We start from the raw sequence: 14,548 nt of genomic DNA on the forward strand, positions 1-14,548 counted from the left end.
GTGTCCTCCCACCGCCCGTGGGAGAACACCTGGACCCCAACAGCCCCTGTGGACCATTAGCACGCTAATGATCCGGGTGGTCACCTGAGAGTCGTTAGCAGGGTCGTTGGTCGGGTCGTTCACCTAGTTTCTGTTGAGGTGTCTCCCCTTTGTCTGCTGGGTCACATGGTCGTGAGTCACTGGGTCTCCTGGAATGGTGTGAACGTTGTTTTGCTGTTGGAAGGAGTGGAGGACTGCGTTGTATGTGGGTGATAGGAAGTGCCTCAGGCCACCACCTCTGTTTAAGGATGGTTTCTCCAATTTAACATGGATAGCTTCCTTGACCCCCCTTTCAAACCAGCGGTCTTCTCTGGCCAGTATCCTTACTTGGCTGTCCTCGAAGGAGTGCCCACTCTCCTTTAAGTGTAAGTGGACTGCTGAATCCTGACCCGAAGAGGTGGCACGTCTGTGTTGTGCCATTCTTCTGTGGAGAGGTTGTTTGGTTTCCCCAATGTTCCTCACGTTCCTCCTGGCACTGTACAGCATAAACAACATTACTTTGTTTGGGTCTGGGTGTCTTGTCCTTTGGGTGTACTAACCTCTGTCTGAGAGTGTTGCTGGGTTTGAAATGAACCGGTATGTCGTGTTTCTGGAGGATCCTCCTAAACTTCTCCGAGACTCCAGACAGGTAGGGGATGGAAACGCTGCGGCGTTTGTTTCTCTCCTCCTCTCCTTTGCTGGGGTCTGGCTTTCTTGAGGTTTTGGTGAAGGCCCAGTCTGTGTAGCCACATGTTAGAGAGCTGTCTTAATGTGGTCCTGTTCCTTCTTTCTGCCTTGGGATGTGGTGGGTATTTCTCTGGCCCGGTGTTGGAGAGTTCTGATCACTCCCAGCTTGTGTTCCAGTGGATGGTGAGAGTCAAACTGAAGGTACAGTCTGGCCTTTCTGGACTGCGCAGTCAAGATCACTGAGTACAGAAATCTCACCATCGAAGTCTACAGAAAACCTACACATACCGACCAGTACCTCCAGTTTGAAAACTGAAGCCGGAGGACCTCAGAGTCCGCGAGGGTTGATAGAATAAAAGCAGGTCAGATAAATAAGTCGGGCCGAGACCATTAAGACATTTAAAAACGAATAAAAGAACCTCAAAATCGATCCTGAAACGCACGGGTAGCCAATGCAGCGATTCTAAAACCGGTGTGATGTGCTCCCGCCCTCTGGTCCTCGTCAGCACCCGTGCAGCTGAGTTTTGTAATAATTGTAGGTTAGAGATGCTCTTTTTGGGAAGACCAGAGAGCAGGGCATTACAATAATCTAGAGCACAAGAGATAAAAGCGTGCATCAGCACCTCCGTGCTGGCCTGAGAGAGAAACGGGCGGACTCTGGCTATATTCTTCAGGTGGTAAAAACCCACCTTTGTTATGTTTTTGATGTGTGGGATGAAACTAAGCTCAGAGTCAAAGATCACACCCAGATTTCTTACACATTGAGATGGTTTAAAATCCTTTAATTTTGGTACAAGTTTCTCTCTCTGACCTTCAGGACCAATGACTAAGACCTCTGTTTGGTCCTGGTTGAGCTGTAGGAAGTTTTCTGCCATCCATGACTGGATATCTAGAATACAGTTAAAAAGGGCATCAACTGGCCCTGCATCACCAGGAGCCACGGCGATGTACAGCTGCGTATCGTCAGCATAGCTGTGGAAGCTGATGCTGTGGCTCCTGGTGACGTCCCCAAGAGGAAGCATGTAAAGATTAAAAAGGGTTGGACCTAAGATTGACCCTTGGGGAACCCCACAACCTCCTATCTTTAGTATTGCTGCGCCAACTGGTGGTCTTTTGGGCTGAGGATAACGGTGATCTATATGTAGCTATATGTAGCTATAGCGTCATTGGCCTCCACTCCAGCCACTCCTGGTAGTTCCTCAAAAACACTGAGTTTCTAGTGGATGCACAATCTGTGGAAGCCAACATAGAAACTTCTGAAGAGCCAAAGTTCTTGCAACAAAAATATAGTCCCCAATTAGGTTGTTTTGTTATCACACAACCCCGTCCCCATTATCTTAAGAGAATATAAAAGAATGAGTGGAGACAGAAGAGAGAATGAGACGTTTTTGGCGCGTGTCGCTCTTGATTTTGTGTTTATTTTTGCAGTAAACTTAAAGGAGGCCTTTTCACTTCATGTTTGATTAAATTTAAGCTGATATTCCATTCTTGACATCTTTAAATTTACAGTGTTCATGGGAGATTTATTTGGTCATTTTGCTTCTTTTTATTTCCTATTTCCCACATTTATTCATAGTTTTTATTAGATTGCAATAAATCCTATAACATTGAACAGACTGACTAAAGTCTAATGAGCTGCGGTTCCCACCGATAGCGTCATTCTGATGGGTTTTTGCTGGCTGCAGCTGAAATATTCCAATGCTCCATGTCACAGAGACAGTAAATACTAAACCCTAAAGATTCTGAAGGCATGATGTAAAATAGAACGTACATACAGAAATTTGAAGAGACAATTAGAGATAAAGATGATTTCCATGCTTCTAAGAGTGGCCGATAGGAGCCGTTTAGAACTTGAAAAGATGCATTGTGTGCTACCAGGAACTCATTTAACTTGCAAGGCGAAGCTGCTTCTGCTTTGTCGGACCATCGACTGATCTCCTGAAAGGCCACCAGCGCTTTTTAAAAACTGAATTCTTCATCTATGGGGATAGTAGGAGTAGAGACTGCAGATGTTTCCACAGATGCTCTTCACCAGTGGTCAGGTGAGTGATGCAGGCAGATCGAGCGTGCGTTGACTGGTCTTCAACCAGCCATGATACTCAATGTACCAGCTCTCCCAGCCCATAGTCTGGATTTCTCCTAGGAGATCAGACAGCAGCTTCACTCCTGAACGATGCAGCTGGTTCGCCAGAGAGTCACAGCTGATCTCTGATAACTGCAGCCCTTAATCTAAATAAAGAAGGGAAACTTTTATAAGGTTATAAGTGAAACCAGTATTAATCTGAAAGGTTAATCAAAGGCATGATCTGTAAATATTTAATTTAGTTCAGGTTAAAAAATGATAGTAATATGTAATTACCACAATTCCAACCTCTCAGGTTTGCACTGTTCCAAAGGAGAATTATATTGTTCTGGCCCTCACTCTTCCCAGGTTCTCCCACCTCTTTCCCTCCCATCTCATCATGGAGATCCATCTCACCTGTGGCTCATCTTTAAAGGCACAACCTGTCTTAGATGACTTCCTGTCTCCCTCACCATCTCCCTCCTCGTTGGCTGGTGTCTACCAGGCACCCTCACCTAGTTTTGTCTAATTTTGGTTACCATCTGTCGGCTTTTTCATTGTCCTTAAATCAATTTATCATGAATAAGTGGTCCCCGTGTGGCCCCCCTCCTGAAGGAACTGGGCACAACACACACACTCAGAAAGTGTGAGGACCCTCGGATGGAATAATGGACATTTTTGAGAATGGTGTTTACCTCAGAGTTTCCAGTCGGCAGTTTGGAAAGTGGAGAAAACCACAGAGCAGCTTCACTCCTGAATCCTGCAGCTGGTTACTCAGGTCCAGTTCCAGTTCTCTGAGATGGGAGGGATTGGACCTCAGCGCCGAGGCCAGAGAGCCACAGCTGATCTCTGATAACTGCAGCTCTAATCTGAAAAATGCAGGATGAGGTTATACGGAGCAGGTCTGCATGTTATCTGCGTCAGTACTAAACCTACGTTAGTTCTTAGTTGGGTTAGACCTGAATTCACGATATTCCAAGGAATTTTTTTAATGTGGTGCATCACAGCAGTGTTGAGAACAGCCTCACTTCACCATCTTAGCAGCTGGTATATAGGTAGAAAAATGAAGACTGACCTGAGCCTCTCCAGTTTACAGTTTGGACTCTCCAGTCCAGAACAGAGCCGCTTCACTCCTGAATCATGCAACGTGTTGGCGCTCAGGTCCAGAACCCTCAGATGGGAGTGGTTGGACTTCAGAGCTGAGGCCACAGAATCACAGCTGGTCTCTGATAACCTGCAGCCACTTAGGCTAAAATAACAATTATTTTGAGAGAAGACAAATAAAAATCAACATGTACCAGAGGCAAAACCAAGTTCCAAGCAACAAACCTCTGGTCCTGCACCGGCTTATCTGCCGTATGTTCCTATTTTGGTTCTTTCAGGGCGGTTGGACAAGATCTCCAGCGTATGTAAAGTGTGTGTGGGTCAAAATACCTTCCAAGTTGTGAGACCACATTTCTCAACAGCACTTCAACTCTTGTCAGGAGTTGGGACAAAGCGACCCACTCCTGACAGCTTGTGGGCGATGCTTGCAGGCGACCCTGCAATCCTACACTCTCTGTGTGAAACCAAATCAAAGGTTTTTAGACACTGCTGGATGCTGGAAGGGTGGCTATAGTCTGGACGCAGAGTTCCCCTGACTGCACATTTCTCCAACAATGATTGGCAGCTGGTGTCACTTGTTCTCCAGATGAGAGAAGGAAAGAGAGCCCCCCCACAGTGTGTTTGATTGCCCCACTGCAAGCTCAATGCTGCCAGAAAACATTGCAGGAGCATCAGTTCCCCTCAGGGCATCAACAAGGAGCTCAGGAAAAGGTGCAGCTGCCACCTACTAGAGACAAGCACACTGAGCTGAGATTCAAAGCCCTCTCCTCCCAAGAGAAGAGCTTGTTTGTTGGAGGCTCTTCTGGGCGATACCTGGTGCCACAGCTCCAGCTCAGCCCGTCTCTGGAGCTGAGGTGGAGCTTAGCAAGTTTCATGGTTCTCCACCACTTCCTCTCGCTGAGGACCTTCTCAGCTGGTGGTTTCTGCTCCACCTTCCAAGTTGAGCAGGTGATACTTCTGCATTCCTGCCACCAGTGTCTCTGCAGAAAGAGTCTTCTCTACTGTTTTATATTAGATTATAGAAAATTAGGATTTTGGTTGATGTCTTAGATGTTGTTGACTAAGAGCAGGTTTTTCTTTAATAACATAGAAAGATTCGATGAGAAGAGCAAATGTATTATTTTATGAGCTACTTCCACTACTATTATATACACATACTTCCATATTGTCTTAGAGTGCAAGCTGCATTTATTGCATCGTTCATAGAAAGTCATATTTGTGAGGAGAAAAACTCCAATAAGGTCATTTTCTTTAATGACCATTACAAAAGAAGGAGGCGATGAACAAACAGATTTATCTAAAAATGTGTGAAAACTTATGGATGGAAACCTTTTTAAAATGGTTGCATTGTGTAGAATCAGTGTAGAATCAACTTGTTGACTTCTGATTTGGACTCCAATGGAAGTGAGGTGCAACAATTGTGGATGCTGAAAGCTTCAGATCTTCATGAAGGTTTCTGTGGTTGGACTGACCTGCTGCCCCTTTAAGAGGGAGGCAGGTTTGGGCTTCTGGCTGGAATGAAGCCACCTAAGATGAGAATGACTGCAGGCTTTCGGTACCAAGGTTTAACAGGGGGCTCACTTCACACTTGGGCTTTTCTCTTTTTTGGGATGGCTTTTCTCAGGAGAGAAGGGGCATGGCACACTGCAGCAGCTTTCTTTTTGGGGTTTCTAGTTTTCCTTCTGATCTTTAAAAGACAGGAAGAACCATTTTTGATTGGTCTGAATGTTTGGGCGGTTTTGTGGCCAGCCTAAAATAAAACAAGACAAATCTACAACTGATACTTCCTTTCTAGTCATTGATGACCATCCTCACATGGGACCGATTTCCACAACCAATTTAATACTGCAAATCTGTCCTGTGTGGTCTTTTTTCTGAGAACTGCAACACTACGTTTATAACAAAGATCAAACATGGAAACATTTATTGTCTAACTAGTTACACCTGGGAAAGTACTGGATCATCTCTGACTGACCTGAGAGTCTCCAGCTCACAGAGAGGATCCTGGAGAAAACCACAGAGCTGCTTCACTGCTGGATCCTCCAGCTGGTTCCCACTCAGGTCCAGAACCCTCAGATGGGAGGGATTGGACCTCAGCGCCGAGGCCAGAGAGTCACAGCTGATCTCTGATAAACTGCAGTCCCACAGTCTGGAAAAGGAATAAATGGGGCAAATAAAAACACATTTCTAAATCTGAAAATGAAGAGAAAAGCAGAAAATGTAAAGAAATTTAGAAAAGACCAACAGAGGCCTCCTGACCTGAGCGTCTCCAGTCTGCAGTTTGGATGCATCATCGCAGAAGACAGTAACTTTACGTCGGCATCTGTCAGGCTTTCGTTCCAGCTTAAGCTCAGCTCCCGTAGATGAGAAGGGTTTGACGTCATTGCTGAGGCCAGAACTTCCCAATGACTCTTTGAAAGAACATTACCAAACAGTCTGTTGTGTATGAAACAAAAATAGTGAGTCAAACTTTGGGATTTCTCATCAACTTCTCTGAGAATCTACCTCAACACAAATGTAGCTCATTTCCTGGAAAAGCTAAATTCAACACCGTAGAGCAACAGTTTGAACGACCATCAGATCTGAAATGCAACTGAATTATTCTCAACATTTGTCTTATTTTAGAACAGCTCATAATTACTCAATATTTAAAATGATTGTAGCAAATGGTTTAAAGAAACGTGCATCTTTTTATCTGTCTATCGGCTTCTTTGGATATTTTGCATTTCATCCAATTTGTACGATGGTGCGTCAAGTCTTAATTCAGCGATCCGATCGATGACATCAGAGTCTCTGGTTGCATCGATTGCCCTCAGCTTCTGTTATATCTGCCTGTTTCCCTTCAAATCATTTTCACTGCACCTTTTGTTGCTAGTGATGAAGTTGCCACCTAACGGGTGTGGAAAGGCTCAAACAACTTTGTGGGTCACATAAAGGCTCCAAACGGAACCGCCACAAAGACCTAAAACACCCATTTAAACCAACGAGGCCGGCTGTTTTTACGTTGAACAAATGAAGCAAATAGTCACGTGTCATTAGTTAAAATGTGTTTTTCTGTCGTTAGAATACGATGTATACAAACAAACAAAAGTTATTTAATGACATGACAGTAATTTCATGATAGTCAGTTAACTTGTGGCTCCTATTATTCCTGCCTTATGTTGGTTTGTCTGGATTGACCTTTGAACTTATATCCAGCCAGTGTTGAACATTTCTGGATGAATTGTTGTTGTTTTTAATTTATGGACGCTGCAATGGAGATAAAGAATTGAAGGAATGACCACTGGAGGGGGTATTGCTACCTGACATGATCCACTCGCTTGATTTAAACGCCGATGTCCGGCCCCAAAAATCTTTACTTACACGACCTTCCTGCAGTTCCTCACAGCTGGAATCAGGCGACGTCGTCCCTCATCTGAGGTGTTGTACAACCGCAGGTCCAGCTCATCCAGAACCTCCTCTGACATCTGCAGCAGGTAGGCCAGAGCTGAACAGTGGATCTCTGACAGTTCCCTCTCTGATATCTCCCCTGACTTCAGGAACTCTTGGATCTCCTGATGGACTGACTGATCCTTCATCTCCATCAGACAGTGGAAGATGTTGATGCTTGTGTCTGGGGAGATTCCATAACTGTTCACCTCCTTCAGGTTGTTGAGGACCTTCTGGATGGTTTCTGGGTGGATGTTCCTCTGATCCAACAGTCCACCCAAGATCCTCTGATTGGACTCCAGAGAGAGACCATGAAGGAAGCGAACAAACAAGTCCAGGTGGCCATTTTTACTTTTGAGAGATTTCATTAGTGCTCTCCTGAGGAAGTCATCAAGAGATTTGACTGGTTTAGAATATTCTAGGAACTGACTTATAACCACTGTGTCTTTCCTGGTGTAACGGTGGAACATGTAGACGGCAGCCAGAAACTCCTGAACGCTCAGATGAACAAAGCAGTAGACTGATTTCTGGAAGATCACACTCTCTCTCTTGAAGATCTCTGTACAAACTCCTGAGTACACCGACACCTCGGAGACGTCCAGTCCACATCGCTCCAGGTCTTCTGAGTAGAACATGATGTTTCCTTTCTCCAGATGTTCAAACGCCAGCCGACCCAACTTCAGAAGGAGTTCTTTATCAGCCTCAGTCAGTTCCTCTGGTCTCTGCTTTCCTCCATACTTCTGCTTCTTCCTCTTCATCTGAACCCTCAGGAAGTGTGAGTAGAGGTCAGTCAGGGTTTGGGGCAGCTCTCCTCTCTGGTCTCTGGCCATCATGTCCTCCAGAACTATAGCAGTGATCCAGCAGAAAACTGGGATCAGACACATGATGTGGAGGCTCCTGGAGGCCTTGATGTGTGAGATGATTCTCTTGGACAGATCTTCATCACTGAACCTCCTTCTGAAGTACTCCTCCTTCTGGGAGTCAGTGAAGCCTCGTACTTCTGTGATCCTGTCAACACACGAGGGAGGAATCTGATGGGCTGCTGCAGGTCTGGAGGTGATCCAGATGAGAGCTGAGGGAAGCAGGTTCCCCTGGATGAGGTTCACCAGGAGCACGTCAACGGACGATACTTGTGTGACATCAGAGATGACTGATGCTTGTTGAAACCCAGTGAAAATCTGCTTTCATCCAGGCCATCAAAGATGAACAGAAGTTTCCAGACAGTCAGATCTTCTGCTCTGATCTTCTGTAATGTTGGATGGAAAACATGAAGCAGTGAGAGAAGACTGTGCTGCTCATCTCTGATCAAGTTCAGCTCCCTGCATGAGAGCGGAAGCACCAGACTGATGTCTTGGTTCTCCAAACCTTCTGCCCAGTCCAGACTGAACTTCTGCACTGAGAAGGTTTTTCCAACGCCGGCGACACCGTTGGTCAGAACCACTCTGATGTGTCTCTGTTGCTCAGATAAGACTTTGAAGATGTCCTGGCACTTGATTGGAGTGTCCTGGATGTTCTTCTTGGAGGTTCTCTCAAGCTGTCTCACCTCATGTTGTGTGTCCACCTCCTCACTTTGTCCCTCAGTGATGTAGAGCTCAGTGTAGATCTTGTTCAGCAGGGTTCCACTTCCTGCTTCATGAGTTCCTTCAGTCACATGTTCACATCTTCTCTTCAGACTCATCTTATGACCTTCTATCACCTCCTGCAGATCACTTCCTGAACATAAGTAAACCAATGATTTCCATCTGTAATAAATCATCAACACAACTCAAATTCATGACATCACAAATTAAATCTCATATTGAACAGTTTTACTTTGTTTGGGCTTCATTTCAGCATCTCCAGATCTGCTTCCAGATTGTGAACAAGAGGACTCTCCTGGTGGAGCTGACTGGTCCCAGTTTGATAGGATGTGCTCCCCCCTCTCACTATGAAACACATCTCTATTAGTCCTTTGATTTATAGGATGAAAGAACCTGATCAAGACTCAATATTGTTCCAGCATTTATGTCTGAATTCATCTTTCAGTTTAAACCTGATTCTTGTTTCTAATCAACAATATTCACATTAAGTCTGTAACTATATGACTGTCTGAGGTTTAAGTGTTAAACATCTCCAATAATAAACTCACAACCTGCTGCTGTTAATGTGACTAACAGCTGCCACACAAACACTCATCACGCTTTAGTTTTCTTACATTTCCTCTGAACTTCTGAAGTTTATTATTACACTTTTGGACCGGTCACTCTTCAGGGACACCCAGCTGGGCACTGTGGACTCTGCTCTGTCCTCGTCCATCCTGAGGAAACATCAGAAATAGTGATGAGACTGTGATGAAGGTAAATAATCTGTAGAGGTTGGAGTTCAATAATCCCAATTCACTGCATTTTTATCAAACAGGAACATTTCTAATCCATTCTGGATAACAACTGAATCAATAAATCAATGATGTCTCTGTATCATTTTCATGTTTTCAGAGTTTAAGCTGCTTTTTTTAACTGTTCCCTGCAGTGAGAAAAGAACTGGCCCCTTTTCCAGCCCCTCATCCTGCAGCACTGAATGTGCTCTAAAGTTCTTTCCAGAGCAAACGTCTCTGCACTTGCAGCAACATGTTGTAGTCATGGATCCGTGAGGAGAACCGGATACAGGAAACGCCCCCACTTTGATCCCAAAACCCAACTGGTGGCCAACGGTGGTCCGGCAACGACGGGGACGCTGGTCCATCGGGCCCACAACACTGGTTTTCCACAGGCCAACATGGTGAAAGGACTGTGCACCGTTTCATTTTAAGGAGCTGATGAATTTCATTTTTCACGATAGTGGAGGCTAATACCCACAAAATGATGTTTTGTCTGGTTGTGAAATGTTCTAAGGCAGAGTTGTGGTTCAGAAAACCTTACTTTAAAGGTGAGCCTTGAGGTCCAATACCGAAGTTTTCAGGGTTCCTTTGGACCGCTCTTCATGGACACACAGCTGGACACTGTGGACTCTGCTCTCTCTTCCTCTTCCATCACACATTCGCTCATTTTTAAATGTGAGTCTAAACGGTTAAGCAGGAACAGTCTGCTGACACAGAAAAGAAGATTAAAGAACATGATTCTCAGCATGAAGACAAGCAGAGGTCTGTCCAATGACGTATTGTCGGCTCATTCACATCCAAATCTATTATATGATGTCACCCTGTACATCATACAGGCCACATATATATTGGAAAAAAGTTTTGGGACATCTTAAAAGTTTACACCATGTTAAATATAAAATAGTTGTGGAAAAAATGTTTCTCCTGGGTGTTTCAGAAGGTGCGGTGGCATTAGACGGACGCACACAAATACAAATGAAATCATTTTTTATCTGGTTATGGTTTACAAGAAAACCTAAATTCTTTCAAGATGTCAGTTCTCAACATTAAATTCAACAAATAAGATGAGAATGCATTCAAAACTAAACAGAAATACGTCATCACATCATCAAAGTGGGTCAAATGCAGCATCATCTTCTGTCATCTCAGACAGGATTCCAAGAAGAGGATCTTCATTTTCAACAACGCACCTTGACATCTCATCATGGCTCGTCTGTCAGATTACAAGCAGCTTTTTTTGATCAGGCGCATCATGTTTCTCACCAACGATGGTGCTGGAAAAAACATTTGTAGCCTGACCTAGAGGTCAAAACTCTGCATGGCGTGCACAGCTACTAGTTGCAGCTGGTGGTTGTGGCGGAGGAGATCCCAAACATATCTAGCAAGCTTGTTTTGGAGCAGAGCTTGTCCACCACCTCTGACCCCACTCATCACAGAAGTCCCACCATATCCATGGCCAGGTGTGTTGGCAGCATTGGAGCCAGCCTCAGGAAAAAGGTGTGTCAATATCTCAGAAGTGATGATCAAGTTGACACAACCCAACAGAAGTCAAGCAACCCAACATGCTGAATAGAATAGATGACACACAGCAAAGGGCAAAAACACCCAATTCTGCTCAGACTGATCTGATCTGACCACATGTACAGGACCAAAAATATCAAAACACCATGGGTTTAGGTTTCCTTTCGTTTTCTGGACTGCTTCATTCAAAACAGAACACATTTCATAAATCCATAATAACAAATTCATATTCCACAAAGAACCAGTTGTTAAAACAATAAAATGGAATGCCTTGATCTCTCCCTCTTTACATACTCTCCTTTTTTAAATAAAGGATTGATTGTCCCCCTGGTGGAGGGACAAAGAGAGGAGGCTAAAACTGTCGCGTTTGTGTCCCTCTTTCCGTGGATTTTTCCACTAACTGCAAATAATATTGTGACTTATTGTGAGTATTAAAATGTGCTTCCTCAACCTCTAAAATGTTGGCTCAGGGTTAGCGGAAAACGCAGTTAGAGGAAACACGCTACAAAGTTTGATCATCCGTCACAACATTCCCGTCGACCAGCCGCAATGTGCGTCCGAAACACGCGCACGCTCATCGCGAACACGCAGCTTATTAAGCCGCATCTCGCAGCGGAACATTGATTCGAGACGACAGCAGTGAAAGAACCAAATGCTACCTGAATATTAGAGGTTTTCCATCAGGGCTCGGTCAGTCCAGATGGAGCCCGAAGTTGAGAACCTTTCACTTTCGCTTCTTCTTCCTCTACACGTCACGTGTTCGTGGTTGGATCGCGTCATATCCAGCACAGGCGCCTCTCTTCAGAACAATTTGGTCCACGTTTAACTGAAATACTGGGAAACAACTGGAGTTCGTCTGACAGATGTTCGTTTTTGGCTGCGGAATCAAACTGGGTCAACTTTTTGATCTATAGGATCCCCTCTGGTTCAAAGTGTCCCTATAGGATATTGACAGTACTGACCTTTTGGGGGCTGCACACACCTCTTAATGGTGACGGCACCAACGGAGCTGATCCAGTTGTCATCAGCTGGCCAGTCTGACTCCAGCTCATTAGGGGAATTTGCTGATCTGGAGGAGAAGCTTTCAAAACTTGACGGGCTGGGGGGAAATGACTGTAATTTTGGAATCAGCGTGCCAATTTGATTTTTAATCAGAATAATTTAGAATAATTTCAACAGGATATTTTCAAATTGTTCCCCAGTGTAACTTCACCTGAAATTGTGGACTCCAGAATATCACCATTAAATCCATTTAATCACTTAACAGCTGTGGAATTTGAGCCGTGCGAAGAATATCTCTCCATCATGATTTCCAGAATTTTTCATCAATATCTGAGATTCTTCGAAAGCTTCGCTGGTGTTGGGTTTTTATTGCTTCTGCTTCATTTTCAGGCGCAGTTCTTTTATTTTTAAATCAAATCAAATCATCTTTATTTGTAATGTCTGTTGTAGTCAAACTTGGTGCTATGCAGAATCCCAGGGCCTGATCCCTAACAATCAACAGGAAAATCTCCCCTTTAACAGGAAGAAACCTTGAGCAGGACCAGGCTCATATGGGGGGGGACCCTCCTGCTGATGGGGGCAAGTCTTTTAATGGAAATAAAAGTTTTCAGCCTACAGAGGGCTCAATTGTGTAGACACCATAAAATCAGAGTGAAATGAAGATGTGGCAGGCTAGTCCATTTTTCCCAAAACTTAATTTCTGCAACTCAAAATGCTTTTCAGTATCTTGTGTGGCCCCCACGAGCTTGTATGCATGCTTGACAACGTCGCGGCATGCTCCTAATGAGACGACGGATGGTGTCTAGTGGCATTTCCTCCCAGATCTGTGTGAGGGCATCCCTGAGCTGTTGTACAGTCTGAGGAGCAACCTGGCGGCGCCTAATGGACCGAAGCATAATGTCCCAGAGATGTTCTATTGGGTTTAAGTCAGGGGGTCGTGAAGGCCATTCAATTGTTTCAATTCCTTCATCCTCCAGGTCCTGCCTGCATACTCTTGCCACGTGAGGCCGGGCATTGTCGTGCATTAGGAGGAAACCAGGACCTACTGCACCAGCGTAGGGTCTGACAATGGGTTCAAGGATTTCATCTCGATACCTTATGGCAGTCAGAGCACCATTTCCTAGGCAATAGCGGTCTGTGCGTCCCTCCATGGATATGCCTCCCCAGACCATCACTGACCCACCACCAAACCTGTCATGTTGAACGACGTTGCAGGCAGCATAACGTTCTCCTTGTCTTCTCCAGACTCTTTCACGTCTATCACAGGTGCTCAGGGTGAACCTGCTCTCGTCTGTGAAAAGTACAGGGCCCCAGTGGCGGACTTGCCAATTCTGGTGTTCTTGAGCAAATGCCAGTCGAGCTCCACGGTGCTGGGCAGTGAGCACAGGGCCCACTACAGGACATCAGGCCCTCAGGCCACCTTCATGAAGTCTGTTTCCTGATGTTTGGGTAGAGGACATTCACACCAGTGGCCCTCTGGAGGTCATTCTGTAGGGCACGAGCAGTGCTCAGCCTGTTCCGCCTTGCACAAAGGAGCAGGTATCGGTCCTGCTGAGGGGTTGAGGACCTCCTACGGCCCTCTCCAGCTCTCCAAGAATAACCACCAGTCTCCTGAAATCTCCTCCATGTTCTGGAGATTGTGCTGGGAGACACATTAAACCTTCTTGCTGCAGCGCGTGTGGATGTGCCACCTGGAGAAGTTGGACAACCTGTGCAACTTCTGTAGGTTAAGGAAATCGCTCATACTGCCAGTAGAGATAATTACGCTAGCCAAACAGCCCAAAAAGATCAAGAGGGAGAAACTTGAAATGACTCCAGATGTAAACCAGTCCTGTTTTGAGGGTTTTTCTAATTGTTGCCACTGAAGTGCACCAGTTGTTAATTCCATGACACCAATACCGCTGAAATTGATTACCGAGGCCCTCAGCTGCTTAACCAACCAGGGAAAATTATCAGACAGGTTTAATTGAATTCATTGCAGGCCCAATAAAAAAAGTGTTCCTTAATTTTTGTGAGCAGTGTATATACATGTTTGGAAAATGTAAAGGGGAAAAATGCAATTAAAATACCAAACATAATCACCAATAGTAATTTGTATATTTTATCCCATTCATTATAAACACTTTCTTGTCTTCTAATATAGTGCAGCATAGTATAATGAACACTCTATTACATTAGTGGAATGGTGTTGTCTCTTACAGAAGGCTGGTGACTTGAAGAGTAACAATAGCTTACAACGAGCGTATGTCATAATATATGCTGTTTTTAGTTATAGAAGTTGAGTCTGAGTCAGTAGTGAGCAAACATCCTGTTCCCAGGAATGTTAAGAAGACAGGTAACTTGTGTCTCCTCCATTTTATTCTGCAGTT

Source organism: Takifugu rubripes, chromosome 1, assembly GCF_901000725.2.
Source record: "Takifugu rubripes chromosome 1, fTakRub1.2, whole genome shotgun sequence".
NCBI lineage: Eukaryota > Metazoa > Chordata > Actinopteri > Tetraodontiformes > Tetraodontidae > Takifugu > Takifugu rubripes.